Source organism: Solanum lycopersicum, chromosome 4, assembly GCF_036512215.1.
Source record: "Solanum lycopersicum chromosome 4, SLM_r2.1".
NCBI lineage: Eukaryota > Viridiplantae > Streptophyta > Magnoliopsida > Solanales > Solanaceae > Solanum > Solanum lycopersicum.
Window position 1 is genome coordinate 42,978,631 of NC_090803.1, and position 27,677 is coordinate 43,006,307.

At 30.6% G+C, this 27,677-nt stretch overlaps 2 pseudogenes; one reads left to right on the plus strand and one right to left on the minus strand.

Moving 5' to 3' along the window:
* The first annotated feature begins 2,625 nt into the window (after window positions 1-2,625).
* LOC101257557 (octanoyltransferase LIP2, mitochondrial-like) lies at window positions 2,626-3,244 on the plus strand (annotated as a pseudogene).
* Window positions 3,245-3,490: 246 nt separating this feature from the next.
* On the minus strand, window positions 3,491-4,419 carry LOC101256868 (histone H3.2-like; annotated as a pseudogene).
* Window positions 4,420-27,677: the final 23,258 nt, after the last annotated feature.

Here is a 27,677-nt window from a genome sequence, read left to right on the forward strand (position 1 = left end):
TCATCATTAACAAGGGGTCTTCAAGATTTGGGATTCAATAGCTTCATCATGCTTATTTTATCACAATTATATAATCACATTCATGCAAGCATACAATTAAGCATATAGAAGACTTTACAATACAACCCAACACATATCATTCGCTATTAAGAGTTAACTACGAATAGAATAAAAACCCTAACCTACCTCCACTGAAGAATTTTGATCAAGCAAACAATTTTCCAAAGCTTTGTTCTTCTTCCCGTTTCTCCTCTTTCTCGTTCGATCCCCTCTTTCCCTCTCTTTCTGTTCTTTTCTTTTTCTTATTCAAACCCTCTTTCTTTTACCCTAATTAGCATATAATTAAGTATAAAAGATGGTGAATTAACCCATTAATTAATTCAAGGTTATCTCTTTTAACCCTCAAGTAGTTAAATTATTAACATTAACCCACTAAATTTATAATTATAGCAGGAATAGTCCAAAACGTCCTTTAAAACATTTAAAGAAATCCGACCTCGCCTGGGATTACGTAGCCTGTGACGGGCCGTCGTGCCTGCGACGGTCCTTCCTGCTGCTCCGTCACATAGTTCAGAGACTTACTTTTTATTTAAGACCCTGTGACGGCCCGTCATGCCTGTGATGGTCCGTCCTGCACTTTCGTCACGAAGTTCAGAGAGTCAATTTCAGTACCCAATTTTCAGAATTCTAAGTATTTTGGAACGAGACACCCTCGACGGTCCGTCGTGCCCATGACGGTCCATCGTGGGTTCCGTTGTCTCAGCCAGTTTTTCCAGAAATAAAATCTGCTGCTCAAACGACTAAACAGGTCGTTACAGTTAATCAACTAAAAAGTTGAAATATTTCGGTTAATTTCAATTAAATAATTGAAAACATTTTTATTATCAACTAATTAATTGAAAGCACTTAATCAATTAATTAAACAAAAGAGAAAAGGTTCAAATATGCTATTGATTTTTTCAGATTAGGCTCATTTGTGCCATCTGTTAAAATTTTGACTCATTTATGTCATTATCGTTAAAGAAAGTCTCATCCATGCCATTATTTTTTAACAGTGGTTTTGCAAAACCATTTTTGACATGCGGCAAATTATAATTTGGCCACGTTATCAATTTTTTTAATTAAAAAAATTTTAAAAAATTGGTTCAATATTATTCAGAATTTTGATTTTTTTATTTAAAAAATTGATGATGTGGGCAATTATAATTCGTCCACATCATCCATTTTTTAAATAAATAATAATAATAATTCTGAAAAAAATTTATTTTTTAAAACTATTTTTTTATTTAAAAATTGATGACGTGATCGAATTATAATTTGACACGTTTCAAAAATGGTTTTGCAAAACCATTTTTAATATAATAGCATGAATGAGCCTTTTCTAGAACAATAATGGCCTATATGAGCCAAACTTTTAACGAGTTGCATAAATGAGCCCTTTTTGAAAGTTTGATTGAATATTTGAGCCTTTTCCCTTAAATAAATAATTAATTAAATAATTAAAACTAACTTTGTCCTTGTCCAAAAGAAAATCTCTCAATCATTTTTCGAAGTCGAAGTCGAGACAAGCGACGACGGCGCGAGGGTGGTCCCTCTTTCCAACCCTTTTAACAACTAGTAGGATGTAACTATATTTAAGCTCTCCTATTTCTCTTTCCACGACCGATGAGGGACAAATGCCTTTCTCTTAAAGCATAAGATGACTTTTCAAGTTTCCAACTCTTCAAGTTCTCAACTTTTCAAGTTCTTCTCTTTCTGTCTATTTCCCATCAATTCTTTCTACATACTTAACAAATTTAGTGTTTACTCTTATCATGTTTGTTCTTTTGCAGCTCTGATTTGGGAGAATGGGATTGTAGAGTTGTGTGTTTGGGTCTCATTCTGTTGAGTTATCCGACTAACAGAATACTTTGGATTTAAGTTGTTGGTCTTTTACTTACATTTTTTCTCCATCTCCATCAACAACTTTGTTTGTGTGTTTGCAGATTAAAGGTTTTAAGCAAATTCTGATGTAATTAGTTTCTAAATTTTGATCAACCCTAATTGTTAATCTGAGACAATTACCGTCACATTCATATGTTCCTCCAGATCAATAGAGTGCTTCACTTTGGATTTTCTAAACCCTACCTCTGTCACTCTCTTCTCTTCAGATCATTAACCATAAAATCCAAAGATGATGATGATGAAATTTAATATTATCCACAGAGTTAGTCAGGTAATTTGATCGGAGTAGAAAAATTTTTAACCTAGAGATTACAAACGCTTGTAAGAAACATAAGTATTTCAGTTTTCTTTATTTTTATAAAACTTCTATTAAGGATTCATTGGGAGAAAACTATAAGTTCTCTGGCCTTTCCTCATTCACATTTGTCTTTGTACCAATGGATCTCATGAATTTAAACAAACAATAGGATTTGGTTCTCATTCCTTATATAATCTATATCCAAATGTTAAAGTCAAATAGATTTCTTTTCTTTCAGGATATTCACTAAAAAGGTGGTTGAATTTGGAATAGAGGGGAGTTGGAAGCATTACATATGTATTTTGCTCGATTTGTTTTTTCAAATTTACAGTAATTTTGCAGGTTCGACATTTTACACTTCAACACAAATGATTGATTGTTCTATGGTTTTCAGGCAAATGAAGCGTTGTCTTCAAATTTGGAAGATGGGCACTATTAATTACCTAGAGGCGCTAAAGCTGCAACACAAACTAGCATCTGATAGAAAACCTCTTAATATCTTATAATTTCTACAATAGCCACCGACATATATAGTTGGCTAAAGGGAAACAATTCATAATCTAATCATTCCTTATTCAGATCTCAAGTCTATGGGGGCACAACTTCACTATACACAAAGAGGAGGTGACAATACTTCTCATGGTCCTCACCAAGCAATCTTGTATCCCATAATTTTGTTGAGAGATATTGGTTTAGGGGCTAGAAAGTATGTAGAGAAACTTGAGCTAACCATGATTGAATTGGCATCTATATATGGTGTGAAAGCACAGGCTGGACAAAAATGTGAAACTAGGGTTTGGGTTGAGGACAGAAAGATCCGGGATCACATCTCATGGATTAGTATTCAACATGGATATTGACTTAAACTACTTTAAGCATATCGTACCTTGTGGGATTGTAGATAAAGATGTTACGTTTTTGCATAAAGAGGCAGATGTAGATCTTACTGCTGATGAAGTGATACAGGAGCAATTGATCAATTGTTTTGTAAAAGCACAATAATGTCATTTCGAAATATTAGTCAGCATTATAATGTTGACATCTAGACAATTAGATTATCATTCTAGACGAGCTAGGGACGATTTCAGAAGCAGATTTCTTCAATACCATAGATACACATTGACTATAGATGCTTCATTTTTTAAAAGAAATCAAACTTTTCATTCCATTTCAAGAAAAAACTTACTGAACCAACTGGCTACTACATATCACTTTCAGTACGAAAGTGAAAATAGAAAAAGTAATACATTAAGCCTTATCACCTCTAATATGTCTAGCCAATTACATATCCTTAGGCATAATTGTAAATCTTTTAGCATGAATTGCACACAAATTGGTATCCTCAAAGAGACCTACCAAGTACACCTCAGCAGCCTCTTGAAGTGCAGCAACAACACTGCTCTAGAACCTCAAATCTATTAAAATCCTATGCAATTTGTCTAACCAATCTTTGAAAAGGTAGCTTTAGGATCAAAAGCTTAGTGCTCTTCTGATACTTATGGATCTCAGAAGATCCGCTGTTCCTGGACAGAAACGGTGAGGCTTCTTGATCCTCCAGTCGCCGGCGTTGACTTCCTTACAGCTTTGGTAGCCAAGTGCTTCCTTGGTGACTTTCCTCCAGTGGATTTTCTTGCTGTTTGCTTTGTTCTTGCCATTGCTTTAGATCTTCTAGTCTAGAGAGAGAAAGCTCGAGAGAAAAGTTGTGTGTTAATGGTGATTGTGTTATAGGATGAGAGATGTGTATATATGGAGAGAGATTGGAGTAAAGTGGAGGGAGAGATTGAAATTTAGTGGAAAAATTATTGGTTGCACGAATATTAACAGTTGATTGTGTTCAAATGAACGGTGATTATTTGGTTTCAGATAGGTGACACGGATAATGATTCATGTGCTTCTTCCCTTTCTAATTTTTACAACACATTGTTTGGATGGTTGTTGCGTTGTATATTGTTTAGGACATCTCCAACCTTATACTTTATTTTACTTTTTAAATATAGAGTTTTTTATTTTTTCAGACAATTTACTCTAAACTCAATTTTTATTTTACTCTCTAAAAAAATTCATTCTCTATCTTCAATATTATAGTATTATTTCTAGTTTTTTTTTTAATTTTATTTTATAGTATAGATCTTTTTTTCTTTTTTCCAAATAATCAATTTATATAATTTTTATGTGAAATAAATTTTATTTTTAAAAATTATTTATTTATTTAATACAAAATTATATTTTACTCTAAACTTCTAAATAACATAAAATTATAAGCAAGTGTTATATAATATACAAATTAATGAAAATTCAAATAAAAAGTGAAATCATTAATGAAATAAAATTAAATTAATATTACATAAATACTTAACGTTCCAAATTATTATGTTGCTATCACAAATGTTCTATTAATAAATTACGGAGTTTAAAATGAGTATTTTGTCGTTACTTTTTTATGTCTAGAAATCATAAATTTTCATATACTACCGTTTATGTCGTTGCAGTTGGAGCCTCTACAACATCTTGAATTGGTGCATTAAGATCATGTTCATCCTCGATTATCATGTTCTGTAGTATAATACATGTAGTCATTATATCATGTTGCACATTCATTCTCCAAAAACGTAGTTGCCCTGCAATGATTACGAAATGTGATATCAAACTCTGAATGCACTTTCAACATTTTTCGGCATGATTCTTGTTTCATCGTGAAATATTTCTTCTTTTGGGAATGTGGATCACAAATAGTTTGGACAATTGGAGACCATTTAATTTTGTGTATTTTTTATAATGAAAACTAATAATAAAAAATCAAACTATGTTAAAGGGATGAAAATTAAAAAAAATCAAAACATTGTTAATTCGAGATGAAAGTAATATATATTAAATAATATATTTTCAAAATATTATATTACATTTAAAAAGAATTATTAATATTAGATATTTAATTAATGATCTTATATAGAAAATAATATGTTAATTTGATATAATAAAAATAATAACGAAAAAGTGAAACAGAGAGTTTGAATAATAGTTCTCCAAATAACTGGAGAATAACTAGTGAAATGGAGGATGATTAGGTCATCTCCAACCCAATCTTCTATTTTACTCTACACATATATAGTTCTTTATTTTTTCAGACAACCAACTCCAACCCAATTCTCTATTTTACTCTCTAATTTTTTTCTCTCTCCTCAATATTATATTATTATTTTTAGTTCATTCTTATTTTCTTATTTCATAATATAAATCCTTTATTTCTTTTTTCCCAAATAATTATCTTATATAATATTTAATGTGATATAAAATTATATTTTATCTTAAATTTTTAAATAACATTAATTGCAAGAAAATATTAATACATAAATTAGGGGGCAAATTAAAATAAAAGTGACATGCAATTACATAAACACTCAATTTTCAAAATCATCACGTTGCTCCCATAATGCTCTATAGTGCATTACGGAGATAAAAATGATCATTTTTGTCCTTAATATTTTTATGTCTAGCTAAACATTGTTCAAACCGGAGATTTTCATCTACTACCACTTCTATAGTTGGAGTTGGAGCATCTTCAACATCTTGAATTGGTGCATTGAGAAACTATTAGTGATCCAAATGTTCGTGATTACATACAACGAGAACAATAACGAATACTTGAAAAAAAAATCAACAATCACAACTGCAGTCACAACAATTTTCGAAATCATATCCTAATTTTTTTCGAATAAAACGACCTACCGTATTACTAAATTATTATTGTGATTAATTAATTATTATGTTATGCATTGTATTTTATCTTGTTTTTAAATTATTATGTTATGTGTTTTATTGTTGTCTTGTATTTAAATATATGTTATGTATTATATTGTTGTCTTGTATTTAAATTATCATATCATGTATTGTATTTTCAAATTAAAATTTTCATCATGCCATTTTAATTTTTTGTATTCTTTAAAATAAAAATTATTGATAAAATAAAATTTTATTGATGATGAAGAAAAATGAAAATACTATTAATTTGAAATCAAAATAGTATATATTAAAAAACAATTATTAAAATATTATATTACATTTAAAAAAGAATTGTGAATAATAGATATTAATAATGTAATTATGTATAAAATAATATGTTAATTAAAAGTAACAGAAATAACAATATAATAATGAAAAAGTGAAATAGAGAGTATGAATAGTAGTTATCCAAATTTGGAGAACTACTATATTCACCTTTATAAATGGAGAATAGAGGGTGATTTAGAGCTGAGTTGGAGTGCCCATTCTCTATTTTACTGTTCAAATATAGAGAATAGAGAGTAAAATAGAGGTGGGTTGGAAATGGTCTTAGAGAGTTCATTCTCTATCTTACTCTCCAAATATAGAAAATGGAAAGTAAGATAGAAGTGAGTTCCAAATTTTCCAGACAGCCAACTTCAATCTAATTATCTATTTGACTATTAAATAAAGAATCTTAGGCCTCATTTATTTGCATTAAATGGGGATCTGAATCTTAATCATTCTGATTCAGCTCAGTAAGTGTGTTTGATTTTTAGATCTGAATCTTAATCTTTAGGATTCATTCCATTAAGTCCATCTATTTATTTTTGTTTTTTTTTTTAAAAACATCTTAATGGATCTTAATGAGTCTAAATGAATCAAATGAGTCTTAATACCATTCAAACTCTATTAAAATAACCTCTTTTGGACAAGTTTTAAGTTTTTTCCTCTCATTTTCCAACCAAATACCATTTTACTTTCTTTTGAATAAGTAAGTCTTCATAATATTTTACAAGTATTTATATAATATGTTTAATATATACAATATTATTTGGTTAATTGATATTTATAAAGAACTCTTCTTGTCACAATTCTTTTGTTGTCAAAAGTTCTATAGAAGAAGTTATCTTTGTTTTTGAGAAAAAATTGTTTGAGAAAATAAATAAATCGACTTTTCTAGGAATGGGTAATCTTATTCTTGAATTTTTTTGGGGAAAAATGCATAAGTACCTTTGACTATAATCGAAATTCTAGAGGCACACTTAAACTTAAGTAAAGTCCTATTACACCTCACTAAACTAATTTAAAATGGAATAAATACACCACAAATGTTGACATGTCATAGAGAATGTGCACACTCTCTTGAAGGCAAATGATTAGTGCACAAATTGGATACATGTCATTTTTTAATTGATAACTATAATTAGTAATACACATATTTACTGATAATAAAACTTATATATATTTAATTTTTTTTCTTTAATTTAAAATATTTATTTTAATTTCTTTTCACTTTAAAATTATTTTTAGTTAATTTATTATATTTTCACATTTAATTATTTTTAATAAATTGTGTGTATTTAAAAAATAATTTAAAAGTGTCCTTTAATTTTAATATTTTATGTTTTATTTGATTTTCTTCACTTATTTTGATATTCCTTGAAAATTAGCTTATTTAAATACAAGACATTTGAAATCAAATCAAAACGAAAGACAAAGAAAATAAACTCAATAGAAATATAAAAGAGAAAAAATGAATGTAAATAAAAAAAAATAGTTTTCATACGAGGTAAAAAAATGTGTGTTAACTTAATTTAAATACAAGATATAAAAATAAGATTATTCTTTTTTAAAAATATTTTAAAATATTTTTAAAAAAAATTATGAAATATTTTTCAAAAAAAAATTATGAAATATTTTTCAAAAAAAAATTAAGAAATATTTTTGATTAAAAAAATAAAATTAATTATTTACTCACATGGTGAGCGAGTGTGTACATATACAACCAACTTAGGAGGTTGAAGGTGCCACATCAGCACAAAAGGTGCGCAAAAATACGAATAAAATGAGTTCAAGGGGAAGTGGGATCTTAGTTAAGTTTAGGCGTGTCTCTGGAATTTCGGTCATAGGATAAGGGGGTACTTATGCATTATCCTATTTTTTTGGAAGAAGTATTCTTCGTTTTGATTATAACTTTTCTTGATATAATGTTAATTCCTAATTTTTTTTAAAGAAATATTATGCTCATTAAAATATTGAAAACAAACAATCTTAATGATTTAGTGTTCAGACCTAGAAACTATATCTTAATTTTCAGACAAGCATTCAGATTCTGACATCTTAATCTTAATGTTAAATCTTAATATTCAGATTCACATTCAGACCTATACCTCTAAATCTTAAATGAAAACAAATGAAGTCTTATTGTCTCTTCTCAATATTATATTATTATATCTATTTCATTTTTATTTTCTTTATTTCATAATATAAAGTTTTTCTTTATTTTTCCAAAATAATCACCATATATAATATTCATGTAGTATAAAATTTTAATTTTTTGAAATTCTTTATTTGATACTAAATTATATTTTATTTTGAATGTCTAAATAAGAACTTTGAACAATTGAGAAAAGGAATTAATAAGCACAACTGCATTCACAAATATAACTAGATCATATTCAATTTTTTCCGAATATTATTATATCTAGAACTGACCTATGGGATAACTAAATTATTGTTGTGATTTTAAAAATTATTATGTATTATATTGTGTTGTTATCTTGTATTTAAATTATTATATTATGTATTGTATTTTAAAACTAAAATGTTATCTTATTATTAAAATGTTGTGCATGTTTCATAATGAAAATTAATAATAACATCAAAATGTATCACAAAGTGATCAAAAAAATACAAAATAATTAAAATATTATTAATTCGAGGTGAAAGTAGTATATATTGAAGGGAAAAAGAACAAATAAATATCCGAGCTATCGTAAATGGTATGTCAATACCCTCCGTTATACTTTAAGGTTGTATATACCCTTAGTGTTAATATTTTGGATTGTGTATACCCTTGAGACTAACGGCCGAACACGTGGCTTCATTTCAACTACTAACCTGATTTTTTACACCAAAATTAGAAAACTGACCATTTCTATTTTAAACCCACCCAATACCCTTTTTGAAATAATTTGAATATATTTGAACAAAGCTACAAATAGAATTCAAAACCTAATTCCGTCTAGTGGAGATGATGGAGCATTATCAGATCTACTCCCTCGTCAAAATTCAATTCGTTCTCTTTTTACAATTTGAGGAAAAATAACAATGGAGAAGATTTGAGAATTTCTGGTGAGATCATGGCATTTCATCTAATTCTAGGCAAGTTTGTGAAGTGTTGATATCTGAGGATTATTCCCCACCCACTTATCATCTAAATCATGAAATTTGAGCTCATTCTAACGGCTTGAACTCCGACAGATCACTATTGAGCATCTCGATAGTTTTTTGGCGGCCTTAATGAAAAAAGACCAATGTCGGTGCCTCTTCAAGGCGCACACAACCCCCCCTCCCCCCCCCCCCCCCAAAGTTACATTCCACCAAAACAAACCCTACAAATCTCTAATGATTCATATTTTTTATGTGGACTTTGGAGAAGATGGTGACAACAGTGACGGTGGTTAATTACAAAATTGACTTGGTGATTTTATGCGTAATCATCCATGAACTCTAACACACAAAAGGAACATGGATAATGTTAGTGAAATTTTTAATCGTGCAATAAATTTTTGAAAACTAAAAAAGAGAAGAAGATGGGTCACAAGTGTTTTAATTTGGGTTAGGATGAGTTAGGGAAGATGGGTGTTTATTTATTTTGGATAAAAACATAATAAAAAATTATGTAAATAATTGAGATGTATCAATGTGTCCAAGCGTTAGTCTCAAGGGTATACACAACCCAAAATATTGACGGTAAGGGTATATACAATTTTAAAGTATAACGAAGGGCATTGGCATACCACTTATGATAATTTGGGGATATATTTATATTTTTCCCTTATATTAAATAATATGTTTTTATACAATTTCATATTACATTTATAAATAATTATCAATATTACAGATTTAAATAATAACTATATACGAAAATAATATGTTGATTATAAAATAATAAAAATAATAATATAATTTCAAAAAGTGAAATAGATAGTATGAATATTGGTTCGAATTTAGAGAACTGTTTTTCAACTCTCTATAATTGGAGAGTAGAGGGTAGGACCATCTCCAACTCTACTCTACCTTATTCTCCATTCTCTATATTTGGACAGTAAAACAAAGAATGTTTTACTTTTGCTCTCCAATTATGGAGAGTTGAATAGTAGTTTTCCAAATTTTAAAAACTACCATTCATACTCTCTATTAAACTTTTTGAATATTATATAATTATTTCTATTATTTTGTAATTAACATTGAACAAGTACCTCCCCAATCTATGCCTAAAATTTCAGAGACACACTTATACTTTACTAATGTCCTATTATCCCCCCCTCTGCGAAATTATTTTATAAATAATTTTCTACCACTTTTCAACCTACGTGACACTATCATTGAAAAAATTGTCAACACGCGCTGAGCCCATAAGATAGTGCCATGTAGTCCGAAAAGGGGTAGAAAACTATTTATAAAATAAGTTCGGGGAGAGGGGGGAGGGGTAATAGGACCTTAGTATAGTATACGTGACTGAGATTTTGGGCATAATTTGGGACTACTTATGCATTTTCTCTAAAATATATATTATTCTTATATACTACTTTCATCTCGAATTAATAATATTTTATTTTGTTAAAAAATCACAACTATACAATTTGATGCTATTATTAATTTTCACTATAAAGAATGGACAATATTTAAAAGATAAGATAAAAATTTTTAATTTAAAATATAATATACAACATAATAATTTAAAGGGAAAATGCACAAGTATCCCCCCCTCCCCCCTCCCCCCTCCCCAACCAACCTATGCGTGAAATCTTAGAGACACACTTATATTATACTTAAATCCTATTACCCCCCTGAACTTATTTTATAAATATTTTTTTACCGCTTTTCGGTCTACATGACACTATCTTATGGGACCAGCACTTGTTGATATTTTTTTTCAAGCTAGTGCTACGTTAGATAAAAAGGTGTAGAAAATTATTTATAAAATAAGTTCAGGAGGGTAAGAGAACCTTAGTATAGTATAAGTGTTTCTCTAGGATTTCAGGCAAAGGTTGGGGGTGCTTATGCGTTTTCCCTAATTTAAATATAAGATAATAATACAACACAATACTATACAATACATAACATAATAATTTTAAAAATCACAATCATAATTTAGTAGTCTGGAGTCACGATCCAAAATAATTCGTGAGTGACACCCACATTTAACCGCATAGGTGGGAGAACCAACGAATTTAACCCCAAATTACAAACTACAATCATAATGCGGAAGCTCAAAAACTTACTAGATATCTTTTCCCAAAACCTAAAAAGCATCACAACAAGGAGATGTAATATCCAATTACTAAGTCTAAGAGTATCAAAGACACAAAAATAAATAAAATAAAGTAATTCGTGTTCAAAAATTAAGGACATCAGGTAATTATTGAGAGAATCAACCCAAGCTCGAATGAATAACTTACCCTTGAACCTGATTTGCCGAGACTTGATAGAGCTGAGGGCGATTCTAATTTGTTGGTACACTTGCTGCACTCCATATAAGGAAAAAAAAAGAAGAAAAATACAAGTAGGACTCATTACGAGGAAAAATGTACTGAGTAAGTATCATCGGCCAACTCAAAATAGTAACTAATATACAAAGAATGATAGTATGAACACAACTATAGCACTTAATAGGTAGTAAGCAACAAACAACATGAATAAGTAACTACATAATCAATCACAATATCAAGCACACCCATGAGAACTCATGCCTCCACGCCACGCTCATTTGAGAAATAGGTTCTTTGAGATTGAGTACATAAAGTTAATTTCATATCTTTTCGTTTAATGTTATTGTGTCGGAACGTGACACTCCGATCCAATTATATCGTGTCAGAACATGAAACTCTGATCCAATTATACTGTGTCAGGATGTGACACTCTGATCCAAGAATACCGTGTCAGAACTTGATACTTTGATCTAAGAATACCGTGTCAGAACGTGACACTCCAATCCTATTATACCATTAATTTATCATTTATTATCAGCACTTTCAATTCATTGATAATATTTCATCAAGCCTTCTTTATGCAAGACATCACTTTGATAAAGAGGTTCAAGATTATAAGTTTCACGGTCTCAGAATTTCAGACCAATCACAAAACACACGACCAAGACACACAACCACACAATCAAGTATATAGGAAAATTCATAATATCATTCAGTGCATATCAATCACTATTAAAAGTTTACTATCAAATAACATAAACTATAATCTACCTCCACTGAAGAACCGAAGTCAAGCAAGCTACTTCTCCAATACTTTTCCCTTCCCCAATACCTCTGAACCTTTCTAATCTATCAAGTATATATGCATAATTTGTAAAATATCGAGTCTAAAAATACTCATATTATCTAGACCCAACAACTCACCTAATCCTATAGTTAATTCCTTAAAGTTCAAACCAAAGGGTAAGTCACGATTCCTCAAATTAGCATATCTTTAATGAAATTTTAAATAATTGAATACACCTAATATTTAATTATTTATCTCAATATATCAAAATATAATTTACAATATAATAACTAAATTGCAATGTTTAATAGTTAATATCACTGACTAGAACCAGTGGCAGCAAACACTTAAATGTATACCCTACCTGTTTATATTCCAATTATTAATATCCTTATTAAATTATTAACTTCCTCCCTTTCATCGAAAATTCCACTCAATCCGTAAATCAAATTCGTCTCCAAAGTTAATAATAATAATAATAATAATAATAATAAAAAAAATAATGCTAAAAGTTAAAGCCACTTTCAGTGGCGATTCTTCTAAATCACAATACCAATCCTAATGCGCGCGCACGCACGCACGCACACACACGCACGCACGCACGCGTGCGCGCACACACACACTATAAAACCATATTCTTCCTTTACTTTTTTATCCAAAAGTTTCAACCAGCAGTACATACATTAACACCTATAACCATTCAAGCTACACAAAATTTAATACAATTAATATTATTAGAAAGTTTGGAGTACTATTTCACCTGAAGTCATCTTCGAGGCTGCAGAGATGGTTCCTATCTAAATCCTTATTTTTTTTACAGATCAGTTATTACCCTAATTGTATGCCTTACAATAATAAAAGTGGTAAAAATGACCCACTATTGATTTTAATATTATTTTCTTTAACCACTAATTAAGTAAATTATTAAAACTACCCTCACTAATTTCATAATTACAAATTATGAATAGTCCAAGTGAATCATCTAGACTCTATAAGAATGTATTTTAAGAAATAAAATTCTCTAGTGCTCAAAACGATCAAAAGAGTCATTACAATAGATACCAATTACCCATCGTTCGTCCTCGAACGATCAAAGAAAGACGAGCGTAGGGATAGTTGTCTCAACGTTTCTTTAAAAATATTAATTCCTAAGGTCTCACCTCAAATATATCAAACCAACTAATTGAATACTTACACATCCTCTCATACCCTCAAATGGAATCATCTCGATATTTAAATGATAACTATTCCTATATGTAAACTCCACTGACAACATAAAATATTCCCAATAACCATTTAATTTAATGGTACACACATATGTAACATGTTCTCAAAGACCTTGACACAACCATTAGGTGGAATCCTTTTCACATAAACATGATAAATTATTGAATTAATACTAAATCCAATCTTAAGTGAATCTAAACCAACCACCACACACTCATAATGCACAAACCGTCATAAATCTTATCAATATTTCATTCTCACAACATAAACTTTCCACAAGCCTAAGTTTATATATATATATATATATATATATATATATATATATATATATATAAAATGATATTTAAACATCAAGGGAGAACCAAACTTATCTAATCCGAAGAAGAAAATGATCAAGTAACCACCCATCGAGCGATACATCTAAGCATACATAACCTATAACAACATTGTCAAAATTTTAGATTTGTAACTATTATAAACAAACCTTAAGATTGACAGAACTATAATGGTCCTCACATTCCATCACACATAACCAAAATATAATACCGATGATGAGATAAATCTAAAGTTATCGAAAAACTAGAAATTTTCATGGTAGCTCTCCTATAAATTTCATAAGCAAAGTGGTACATGTAGAACCACTCAAATACTTCAACTATACCAAGACAACACTAAATATATCATATCGAAAATAACCAAGGTGGAATAACTCTAATTACTAATGTCATGGTGTCCATATCAAACATTTTCGTTCAACTAACTCTATCGCTTTGATTTCTAGCTATCCACAATCACCAATTTATTCCCTATTATAATTGCACATCCACTTGGTTTATCGAACCTCACATCGACTGAAGTTAACACTCTTAATGCTAACAAAACATAATAACCACATCGATTATCTACCTTACTCCCAAATCATCATTAGTATCAAAGTATTTTATCAAATATATATTCAAACTATAGCTATTTATCTTTATATTTAGGCATTTCATGACAAATACGACTCACATACAAGGATAATAACACTAATTTAAAATTTTGTGGTACCTTTCCATCGAGATAAAACTATTAAATAACACCTACAGTCAACTCCGCACCATTTCCACACATCATGCTTTAGATACCTTGCCAAACCATCATATAGGAAAATTCTTGGTCACTCAAATTAGTATATAGCCTCTATTCACCAACAAATGTCTATGAACACATCATAACATTCTATGTAGTTCCATCAATAGAGTAGTATTAGTCCAATTTTAAATTGTTAATAATCATGTAGAATAATATCTCACCTTGTGCATCATTCTTAAGTCATCTATCATAATTTGGCAATCTAATCCGACGTAAAACTCTAAATTTCTTACCTCACTGTTTTTCATCCAAAGCTAAACTCAATTTTTATAAAAGTTGATAATAAACTCCTTGTAAGTCATCTGTACCGAATTAATTTACATCTCACAATCATTTTTTTTAACGACCTGTTTATACGTTTTGAGCAACAGACTTCAATTCTGGAAAAACTGGCAGAAGCGACGGACCCCACGACGGACCGTCAAGGGCACGACGGACCGTCGCAGGGTCTCGTTTCAAAACACTTAGAAAATCTGAAATTGGGTACTGAAAATCGACTCTCTGAACTTCGTGACGGAATGGCAGGACGGACCGTCACAGGCGTGACGGACCGTCACGGAGACTTCAGTGAAAATCCATTCTCTGAACTTTGCGACGACCTACAGGACGGACCGTCGCAGGCACGACGGCCCGTCACAGGTTGCGCAAATCCCAGGCAGAATCGGATTTCCTTACACGTTTTAAGGGACGTTTTGGGACTATTCTTTCCTTAATTATAGATTTCGTGGGTTTATATTAATAACTCAAATTCTTGGGGGTTAAAAGAGGTAACTCTAAGTTAATTAGTGGGGTATTATTGCCATCTTTTATTCTTAATTATATACTAATTAGGGTAAAAGAAAGAGGGTTTGAATAAGAAAAATAAGAAAGAACAAAAAGAGACAGAAAAAGAAAGAGAACGAGTAGAAAGAGAGAGAAACGAAGAGGATAGCAAGGATTCTGAGAAGATAGCTTGTTGATTTCAATTCTTCGGTGGAGGTAGGTTATGGTTATTTCATGCTATTCGTAGTAAACTCTTAATAGCGAATGATATGTGTTAGTAGTATTGTAAACCTTCTATATGCTTAATTGTATGCTTGCATGAATGATGTGATTATGTAATTGTGAATAAATAAGCATGATGAAGCTATTGAATCCCAAATCTTGAAAAGAAACCCTAATCTACTTGTTAATGATGATGCCTTGGTATAAAAGAAGGCTTGATGAACGAAAGTGGTGAGATTAGGGGATCGGGTGCCACGTTCCGGTACCAGGATAGAATATGGATCGGGTGTCACGTTCCGACACCAGGATAGAATATGGATCGGGTGTCACGTTCCGACACCAGGATAGAATATGGATCGGGTGCCACGTTCCGGTACCAGGATAGAATGAGGATCGGAGTGTCACGTTCCGACACAAGGATAGTATATTGAGGAGCGGAGTGTCACGTACCGACACGAGGGGAATAAAGATAATGAATCTTGAAATATGTTAATATATCCAATCTAATGAATTAAATTCCCAAATGAGTATGATGAGGAGGTGTGAGTCCTCATTGATGTTCTTGGTGTTGTAACCAAGGGTTATGGTAACTGTAAATGCTGCATGCTAAGGATATTAGTTGATTTTATGATATTGCTTAATACATACTGTTTTCTATTTTGAGTTGGCCGATGATATCTACTCAGTACCCGTGTTTTGTACTGACCCCTACTTTTATTGTTTTCTTCTCGTTTATTTGTGGAGCGCAGCAAACGTGCCGTCATCTTCGACTCAACAGTAACTCAAGCCAGTCTTACTACATCAGAAATTCAGGGTGAGCTAATGCTTTTAGCTTGGACTGGATCTTCTTCTCCAAGTCTTGATGTCTTGAACTTCCGGCTTGGACTAGCTTCTTATGTATTTTTAGCTTTTAGAAACTCTTAGAATTAGTAGTTTAAAGTAGATGTTCTTGTGATGATGACTTCCAGGTTTTGGGAATAATAGATGTTGAATATTGATAGTTATTGAATTGGTTTTTATTAATGAGTTTAAGTCTTCCGCATTACTTTCTGTCACTATTACATTGAAATGTTAAGGTTTAGATTGGTTGGTTCGCTCACATAGGAGGGTAAGTGTGGGTGCCAGTCGCAACCCGGTTTGGGTCGTGACATTTTTAAATCTATAGGCAAAAATCAATACAACCTTCAACTACATCCAAGGGCTTACACGAGGGGTCTTATTCCTTCACTTTTCTCAAATTCTTTCGATTATGCAAAATTCTAAATTATTCGATCCTTCAATATGTCACACTATTGTTTCTCTAGCTCGTTAACCAATCTCATCCTTTTACCAACAACTGATGATGTTTTACCTTATATTCTAAACCAACACTTTTAAGTGAAACCATTCCTTAGTTTTATTAACTTTGCTACTCAAACATGCATAAGTCAGTCCATATGTTTAATATCTTATTTAAAAAATTTATTGTTTATTTTTATTTTACCTCACCAATTCATACCTTTATAAAACATACCATCACAAAAGTAGATTCGAAATGAAACATTTGAATAGTAAATCGAACAATGTAACTCAATCTCCTTATTTTATTAACATGTTTGGTACCTTGAAGATTTTATGAATTTACATATCTTGACTTATCGTTGATTGCCTCTTCATCAATATTATCATATCCTTCACTAAAAGTTTGACGCGGTTATAATAAACTCAAAATTACTAGAGAACTTGTAATCAAACTCGAGTTGAGCGTATGTACACTCCTTTCTTAAGTATTATTCGATAGCTTTTAACCGATTTGATAAATATGTGACACTAAAACCATGACCATATTAAAATATATGAAATCACATGTTTCAAAACTCAATTCTCGACCTCCAAAATATACCTCTTTATCTCTTGCAATTAAAGAAAATATTCTTGTTCTAACTTCTTTCTGAAGATTGCATTATATCCCACAATTTTTTTAATTATTTTTTTAAAATTTTTTTTGTTATTACTCTAACTCTTTTAAATTCAATTCAAGTGATATACCCACATCTCCTAAAAATTTCATACAACCACATTATTCATCAAATAATGAAAAACCACAATATTAGATGCTCACAATTCATTAGTACTGTAAATAACTCGTTTAACCAACAATCCTTATTATATAATTTCATCTCCATCACAATTCATAACCAACCCTTTATTATCATTACGAACTCTAATCATCTTCATTGTCTTAAATTAAGATTCCTCGTATTAAACCTCATCATACACACTATAAATACAATGCCTCTACAATTTTAATGCATACGCCACCCAAATGCAGTTGCTCTTCGGAACCAAAAAAATGATCTCCAGATAACTAAATTAAATCTCCACAGTTAAAATCTACCACCAAGATGTCTAAAATATGTATTTAAAATTTTAGCCCGATCCAACGGTTGGTTAATTGAGAAATACGATCTGAAGGTTGCTGGTCGGAGAAGAAGTATGTAGCAAAATAAATCTTTTTCTTCTCTATTCTCTCTTCTCTCTCCTCTCTCGTTGAAAGTTCTCTCAAAACCTCTCGTATCTCCTAATGTCTTCAAGGAGAATACTAATGAGTACTTCAATTTTTCTCTTAAAACCATCCTCTTTTTATACAATTTGTTTTTCCTTAGAAAGTCAAAATCAACTACAAATAGGATGATAATTCAATTCTTTTCCTAATAGAATTGAAAACCAAATAAAGAGAATAATTTCAATTCTTTTTCAAATAGGATTTGGCCTAGTGTCCAACTCTTAAGCAAATACTAAATTCGATATCAGAACCGGTGAAACACTTTCAAGATGTTTTTGCCACTAAACTAATTCTAAATGAGAATTTTCGATACTATTACAACAAACATAAATCATATAGATCATATATCACTTTTTGATTTTACCATCATGCTTAGCTAGACCTTTTCAACATCAAGAAGTGAACCTTTTCCTCGACATGACACCTTAAACTCAGGTATGCCAGTCAAATTTAAGGGACTAAACTCAATTTTATAAGCATTTTCGTACTAAAATCTTCAATTTAATTCACCCAAGTATACTCAATAGGACTTTTGTTCCCCATAAGTTTGTCATCCTAGTAGCAATCTACCATTTGAAGATTAAGATAAAATCGTAAGTCCTCATTCAGAACCCTCAATATACATCTCACAACATAAATATATTTGTATTGTACCAAAAATCCACCGTTAAAATATTCTAACAAATAATGCATTTCAAAGTGCCTGTAGTAATACAATAGTTGGTTTCTCAAATATGAATGAAACACCGAATCTCATTATCTGAATATGTCATACAACTAATAACTTCTTTAGGAGTTAGAATTCTTACTTGACAATCAACGTACCCTTTCCACATAACCCTAGTACTGCCACACCGTGAAAGTCCGTTAGATACCTCACTAGAACATATCATACCTATCGATAAGATCGTACCAAAATAGCCCACATATTTCTATCCAATGAATAATTGCAAAACATTATCAAATGTGTTCTCTCTCTAGGCCAAACAACTTGCTTTACTTCTTAGACCAATTCAATAACAAAAATAACACACATCCTAACTCTAACCAAGTAAGTATTGATGACCCTCTCTGGTACATCCTTACTCTATGAAGTCATAGTAGTGTCTTTACTAATTGACACTCAACATGAGACTACCACCATATTTTGCAATCGAGAAAATATACCTATTTCGAAGGATAATATTTTTTTCAATTTTCTTTCTCTTGTCCCTGTTTCAACTCCTAATACTCTAGTTTAACCATATTTGAAATAGAGTGAAGAAGTTCATATACCAATTTGTATCAACAAGATACCAATTAGATTCAAGTAGTAGCATGAAAGAAAGAAATGAGTTTTCCCAAAGTCCTATAGTCTCTCGAAGAAAAGTAAAGGCGTCCCCATACTGTCGACTCTACTAGACTTGTCCTTGTGTGATGGATCAACCAACCTAACGATATGATACAAAGTTTGACACGATCCAAAATGAGTCTTTAGTGGCACCCACATTTAACCCCATAGGTGGGAGAACCAACGAATTTAACACCAACTTACAAACTACAATAATAATGCGGAAGCTCAAAAACTTACTAGATATCTTTTCCCAAAACCTGAAAGTCATCACAACAAGAACATCTAATATTCAATTACCAAGTCTAAGAGTATCAAAGACACCAAAATAAATGAAATAAAGTAATTTGTGTTCGAAAACTAAGGACATCAGGTAATGATTGAGAGAATCCAACCCAAGATTGAATGAATAACTCACCCTTGAATCTGATTTGCCGAGACTTGATAGAGTTGAGGGTGATTCAAATTCGTCTGTACACTTGCTTCATTCCATATAAGGAAAACAAAGAAAAATACAAGTAGGACTCAGTATGAGGCAACATGTACTGAGTAAGTATCATTTGCCAACTCAAACTAGTAACTAATACACAAAGAATAATAGTATGAACTCAACTATAGCACTTAACAGGTAGTAAGCAACAAACAACATGAATAAGTAACTACATGATCAATCACAATATCAAGCACACCCATGAGGACTTATTCCTCCACGCCACGCTCATTTGAGAAATAGGTTCTTTGAGATTGAGTACATTAAGTTAATTTCATATATTTTCCTTTAATGTAATTGTGTCGGAACGTGACACTACAATCTAATTATATCGTGTCGGTACATGGCACTCCAATTCAATTATACTGTGTCGGAACGTGACACTCTGATCCAAGAATACCGTGTCAGAATGTGACACTCTAATCCAAGAATACCGTATCGGAACGTGCCACTCCGATCCTATTATACCATTAATTTATTATTTATTATCAGCACTTTCAATTCATTGATAATATTTCATCAAACCTACTTTATTTAAGGCATCACTTTCATAAAAAGGTTCAAGAATATAAGTTTCATGGTCTCAGGATTTTAGACCAATCACAAAACACACAACCAAGCCACAGAACCACACAATCATGTATATAGAAAAATTCACAATATCATTCATTGCATATCAATCACTATTAAGAGTTTACTATCAAATATCATAAACCATAACCTACCTCCAACGAATAACCGAAGTTAAGCAAACTACTTCTCCAACACTTTTCCCTTCCTCAATGCCTTTGAACTTTTCCAATCTATCAATTACATATGCATAATTTGTAAAATGATGAGTCTATAAATACTCATATTATCTAGACCCAACAACTCACCTGATTTTATAATTAATTCCCAAAAGTTTAAACCAAAGGATAAGTCATAATTCCTCCAATTATCATATCTTTAATGAAATTTTAAATAACTGAATACACCTAATATTTAATTATCTATTTCAATATATCAAAATATAATTTACAATATAAAACAAAATTTCAATGTTTAATAGTTAAAACCACTGGCTAGGAACCAGTGGCAGCGAACACTTAAATGTATACCCTACATGATTATACTCCAATTATTAATATCCTTATTAAATTATTAACTTCCTCCCTTTCATCCAAAATTCCAGCCAAAAAAACAAATTTGTCTCCAAAGTCAACATGCATTATAATAATAATAACAACAATAATAGTAATAATAATAATAATAATAATAATAATAATAATAATAATAATAATTATTATTATTATTATTATTATTATTATTATTATTATTATTATTATAGTAATAATAAAATGCTTAAAAGTTAAAGCTACTGTCAGTGTCGATTCTTCTAAATTACAATACTAATCCAAATATATATATATATATATATATATATATATATATATATATATATATATATATATAATGCTCTTCAGAATCACTATAAAACCATATTCTTCCTGTTTTTTCTTATCCAAAAGTATCAACTAGCAGTTCATACATTAACGCCTATAACCATTCAAGCTACACAAAATTTAATACAATTAATATTATTAAAAAGTTTGGAGTACTATTTCACCTGAAGTCGTCGTCCTTCTTCGAGGCTGCAGAGATGGTTCCTATCTAAACCCTTATTTTTTTTTACAGATCGGTTATTACCCTAATTGTATACCTTAAAATAATAAAAGTGAAAAAATTTATCCACTATTAATTTTAATATTATTTTCTTTAACCACTAATATAGTAAATTATTAAAACTATCCCACTAATTTCATTATTACAATTATGAGTAGTCCAAGTGAACCATTTAGACTCTATAGGAAAGTATTTTAAGAAATAAAATTCTCTAGCGCTCAAAACTACCAAAAGAGTCATTACATCCGGTTGTTCGTTTATTTGAAAAAGGAAGTATGTAGTGTACGATTTAGAGAAGTTGTGGTTGTAATTGTACTTGTCGATTTCTTTTTTCAATTATTCGTAGTTTTCTTTTAGAAATTTAGAATAAAATATAATTTAATATTAAGTAAATAATTTCAAAAAATTAAATCCTATATAACATGAAAATTATATAGGATGATTATTAAAGAAAGAAATGATTTATATTATGAAATAAGACAAACAATAAAAAATAAAAATAATAATATAGTATTGAGGAGAGAGAAGAAGATTTTTGTAGAGAGTAAATGGAGAATTGGGTTGGAGTTGGTAGTTTGAAAAAAAATAGAGAACTCTACACTTGGGAGTAAAATAGAGTGTAGGATTGGAGATGCAAACAATATTCCATATCGTTTTAAAAATGCAGCATTGAATCCATCTATGCAGGGGGCTTTATTATTATATATGCCAAATAGAGTTATTTTAATCTCCACTACAACAAATATGATATATAGCTACAAAATTATTAGCTATGATATTAAATTCGTCACTAATTATTCGTTTTTAGTGACAAAATTTTCTTTTCGTGCTTAAATATATGAGACACATACTTTTAGTGACAAAACATAAAAATCCATAGTAAATTTTTGTCCACTAAAATTTCCCACCAAAAAATTAATTGACACCATTTGTTAAGTAGTGTTAGTCACGAATTTAAAGTTACCAGTGACAGATTATTTTGTCACTTAAAATGTACTTAATTCATGACAAATTATTTTGTCTTAAAATTTATTGATTTTTGGACAAGAACTATAAAACTATATTGTTACAATATCGACAAATTAGAGTTCGTAGTTAAATATTATAAGTTTTAGCTATAAAATTTATATTTAATTATATTATTTATTTTTTCAGTAATAATAAAATAATTGGAAATAACAATTTTATTGTTTCTAATCAATCTGTGATTCAGTGACAAAAAATATTGTCACAAAATATGTAATATATTAAATAGCGAGAACTTAAAATTTGTAGTGAATAATTAAACTATTTTCTACGATAAAAATTCATATATATCTCAACATAATTTTCTTGGCTACAATTTTCAATGGTTCATAATTACTTGTGACAACTTACAAAAAGAATAATACAAGTGCTTCATAAGAAATAAACAAAGTCCATGCGATAATTGGCGAGGGAAAATATTAAAATCAATGAATTTTGTCAATTTGTAAAAATGAAAAAGTTCAATTTATCATTTTTCTAAAATTATGCAATTATAAAATATATCTTTTGAAAAATACAATTTAGGTTATAAATATTATGAGTGTACAGTTCTACCACTATATTGTTATTATTTTTTGGTTTAACACTTTTATTTTTTTATTTGATTCACTTTCATTGATAAAGACAATAGAAAAATTATTTCTCAAGTCTTGGTGCTAATTTTTAACGTGTCTATTGATTTGTGATTGATAAACAACATAAACTAAGGGTGTGTTTGGTATGAAGGAAAATGTTTTCCTGGAAAGCAAGTAGATATTTGACTTACTTTCTCATGTTTGGATGTTTGGTTGGTGAGTAGAAAATATTTCCGGAAAAATATTTAAGTGTTTGGTTTTTGAATAAAAAATGTTTTTGAGAAATATCATTTATTTCTTTTACTAGAGCAGAAAATAATTTTTGAAGTTGAATTTTTTTAAAAAAAAATATTAAAATTTTTGAAGTTGAAAATACTTTTGAAAAACAAACTTAAATATTTTTTTGGGATTGGAGTGGTAAAGCGGGGGGGGGGGGGGTATGGATGAAAAAATGAAATTTTGAAGTTGAAAATGTTTTTAAAAAAATAAACTTAAATTTTTTTAGGAGTAGGGGGACTGGTATGGGGTGGGTCGGGGGCTGGTAGGGTGGGTTAGTTGGGGGGCTGGTAGGGGTGGGTGGGGATGGGTAGGGGGATGTTGGAAGAGATTTTTGGAAAATATTTCACTTAAGCTATGAAGGGAAGTCATTTTTCTTAAATTTGAGGAAAATAAATTGATTTGGAAAATATTTTCCAAAACATATGACCCAACCAAACATGAGAAAATTGGAAAACATTTTTCGAAAAATATTTTCCTTCATACCAAACACACCCTAAGTCGATATATTTTCTTCTTCCTAAAAATATGTACACATTTAATAGTAAATATACATATGTACGTAGAGCAACTATACAAAGATAACATCGACTTACAAATTTAGTCTTCCAAGATGTGAAATATCTCATTAATTACTATTACTTTTTTCGTCAGTGTGAAAATTGAAATAAACTAAAAAATAAAAGTACAAATGAAAGAAATGAACCATCTAGGATTTCAAATATATTATAATGAAAAACTATAGTATGGGTATCAATGTTTTTAGCAAAATGGTCTGGTGAATCCTTGTACTTGTATAGGATTGTACTTAGGACTCTTCTACTTACAAGTTCGTCATCTGAACCCTTCAACCCATATAAACCCAATATTTTAATCACTTTTTTAATGTGGCATCCTATGTGGAATGACTCCACATGGAGCGTATGATACACACAAAGTAAGAGCATGAGACACCTTATAAAGGCACTAAAGGTCAGATTTTGACCTTTAAAGGCCATCTCTTCTTCTTTATTTTCACTCAACACCATCGTTGGATATATTTGAGCTTTGTTCTCGTCTTTTTCTGAATTTTGTCTCTTCAAATTTTTTCTCTTTTTCTTGGTGCCTTTATTTTTTTCGATCTACTCATCTTTTGTGTGTGTTTGATTCTATTGTATATTTATTCGTTTGATTTTGTTGGTCTTCATGATGATGGTTTGATGTTGCTACTGTTGAATATATGTTGAATTAGAGACATCAGGAACACTAACTAATTTTGGAAGAATATTTTGGGTATCAAAAAATATTCATCCGATAATGGGTGTGAATTCTTCCAATAGGCTTATGCAAATGATTCAACATGCCAAGAATTAAAAAAAACATCAAGAATCAATCAACAAGTTCAGAGGAAGGAAGACAGGCAAGACAAGAAAGAAAAGAAAGTCATTTTAAACAAGAAAGCCAGGGAAGACAAGGATCAAACACTGGTATGGATATCATTCGTATTGTGATTTGTAACATATCGTAACTCGAAATAGGTAGGATCAAACAAAGAAACTAAGAATAGCTATTTTTGGAAAGAATATGAGAAATGTGGAAAAATTTCCTAATTGTAAAAGTAAGTTTTTGGTCCTTTTCAAATGGCCATAACTTCTAGCTCAAGATGAGTTAGGGACAGTTCTTTATATGGTTGGAAATCCTTTGAAGATATCTTTCTAACGCCATCGAGTTTCTGCCTTTTAGATATCGTATGAGGGAGATATGCCTATAAGAATTTGGGCTGTTGGATTGAGGAAAATTCAATTCGAATTTTAATAAGGATAAAGTAGTCTTTTCACCCTACTATTTCCTAATTTGTTTTGAGGGTTTATTAGGAGTAAAACTAAGCCTAAAGTAAGTTTTAGAAAATTTAAATACGCTTAGGGCTTGGGACAAAAAAGAAGAAGGAGAAAGGAGAAAAGAACAAGAATTCATCAAGAACACCAAGATCTTCAAGTAGAATTCGTCGAGGGTGATCCCTATAAGGTCCGTGAGATCTATATGTGTTGGGTTCTTTCACCCACACACCAATGTGTTTAATTCAGCGCATTTAGAGTAGATTGAATGATGAACATGGAAGTTCTTGATGAACAATTGTTGGATTCTTGATGGTTATATTGGAGTATAACTTTAATTGTTTTGATTCATATTTCCGGGCTATTTTATGAGTCTAATCGTTTGGATATTGAGAATATTAGTTATCCTAAGTGTTTGGGAAAAATACATGCGAGTTAGAAGGTTTGGAGATGAGAATTGAAAATCCCGTCTGCTAGGCCTTGGAGTGTCGCGCCAACCAGAGCCCTTTTGGACAAACTCTGCCCATCAGGCTTTGGCGCCCGCACCTCTCTGAGAGCCAGGGCCACCTGGATACCCCGTTCTTCCACCATGTTTTCATACTAGTTCTAAAGTGATGTACCTATGTTTCTTAGTTGATTTAACCACTTTAAGGTACATCTAAACATCATGAAATCATCCATAAACATGAAATCACGATCCTTGAATCCTTAAGCCAATTTAAGGAAAGTTAAGATCAAAGTTAAAAAAGTCAGAGTCAAGTTTAAAAGTTAAGAAGCAAGTCAAAGTAAGTTCTTAAAATTTCAAAACTGTTAAACAAACATTTTAATTTTGTTTTAAGGCTCAGTCTACAAGTTGAGCAAACAGTAATGAGTTCAGTTTACATCTCAAAAGTTATATGGTAACTAAGTATTCTCTAAGAGTTATGTTTCAAGTAAAGCAAAGAGCAAAGAGTGATTGCATTTCTCAAAAGATATAAGGGAAATAAGTAGCCCCTAAGAGTTACACATGTTTTCACAATTTGAGAAATAAAGGAAGCTAGACTTCCACAGAGCCTTTGACTAGTTTTAGAAAAAGGGAACTATGACTTGCAAGTTAGCTTTTAGATCTAAGTTCGAGCAATTACCTCAAACCAGAGAAGAAGTTATTTTAAAAACACATGATCTAAGTATTTTTTGGGAGTTGTATTGAGCACCAATATAAGGACGTGAGTTCATAACAACTCAAGTTTCCATAAACCATGTAACTACATGGACAGACAAAAGAATCATACTTTATAGATGATTCCTTAGCGCCTTTTAGCATAGACTAGTGGATCCACTAAGTAGTTCAGAATCTATACAAACGACAAGGTATAGAGCGGTCCTCTTGCAATGTGAGATAAAATGTACTATCGCTTAGTCTCATCGTGATGGTTGTCGGTTAGTGAATTCATGTTAGAGTGCTGGAGATCTTGCGTATCTTGATATGATGTTGTAGAGGATTTAGAGGGTTCCTGATATCGTTAATAATAAATATATTCTCACAGAAACTATATTACTTTCGTTATAAGTAAAGTTGAGTTTGATTTTGTATTATTCTTAATGAACTAACTCTTTTACTCTATTTTCACAAGCTTTTATTATATATTGCATGTGTCCTTACTGCTTTATATTGAATTAGTACTTCATGAGTTGAACAGAGCCAAGGTAAGTTTTTTTTCCTTTCGAGCTTTAAGTTGTTGTTTACTATTCCAACTCGCATACTCGTACATTCAATATACTGATGTCAGTTGGCTTGTATTGTCTTATGATGCAGAAACAGGTAACCAGAATTAGTATCTAGCGTCTCGTTTATTCAGTTTGAGCATCCAGAGTTTTTGGTGAGCCTTCTTGCATCTGGAGGACCCTTTATTAATTTCAATATTTTCTCTATAGAATGTTGAGGGTTTGTCCCAACATTCATCCTAGTTATTGTAGAGGCTACATAGACTGATATTCAGTTAATTCAGTTGAGTCTCTTCTATTTCAAATATTTCATTATGAGACTAAAGTGTCATTTTGGCCAAGACAGTAATTTAAGTTATTAATGATATTGTTCTTGTATTATTATGGATTAAGTCTTCT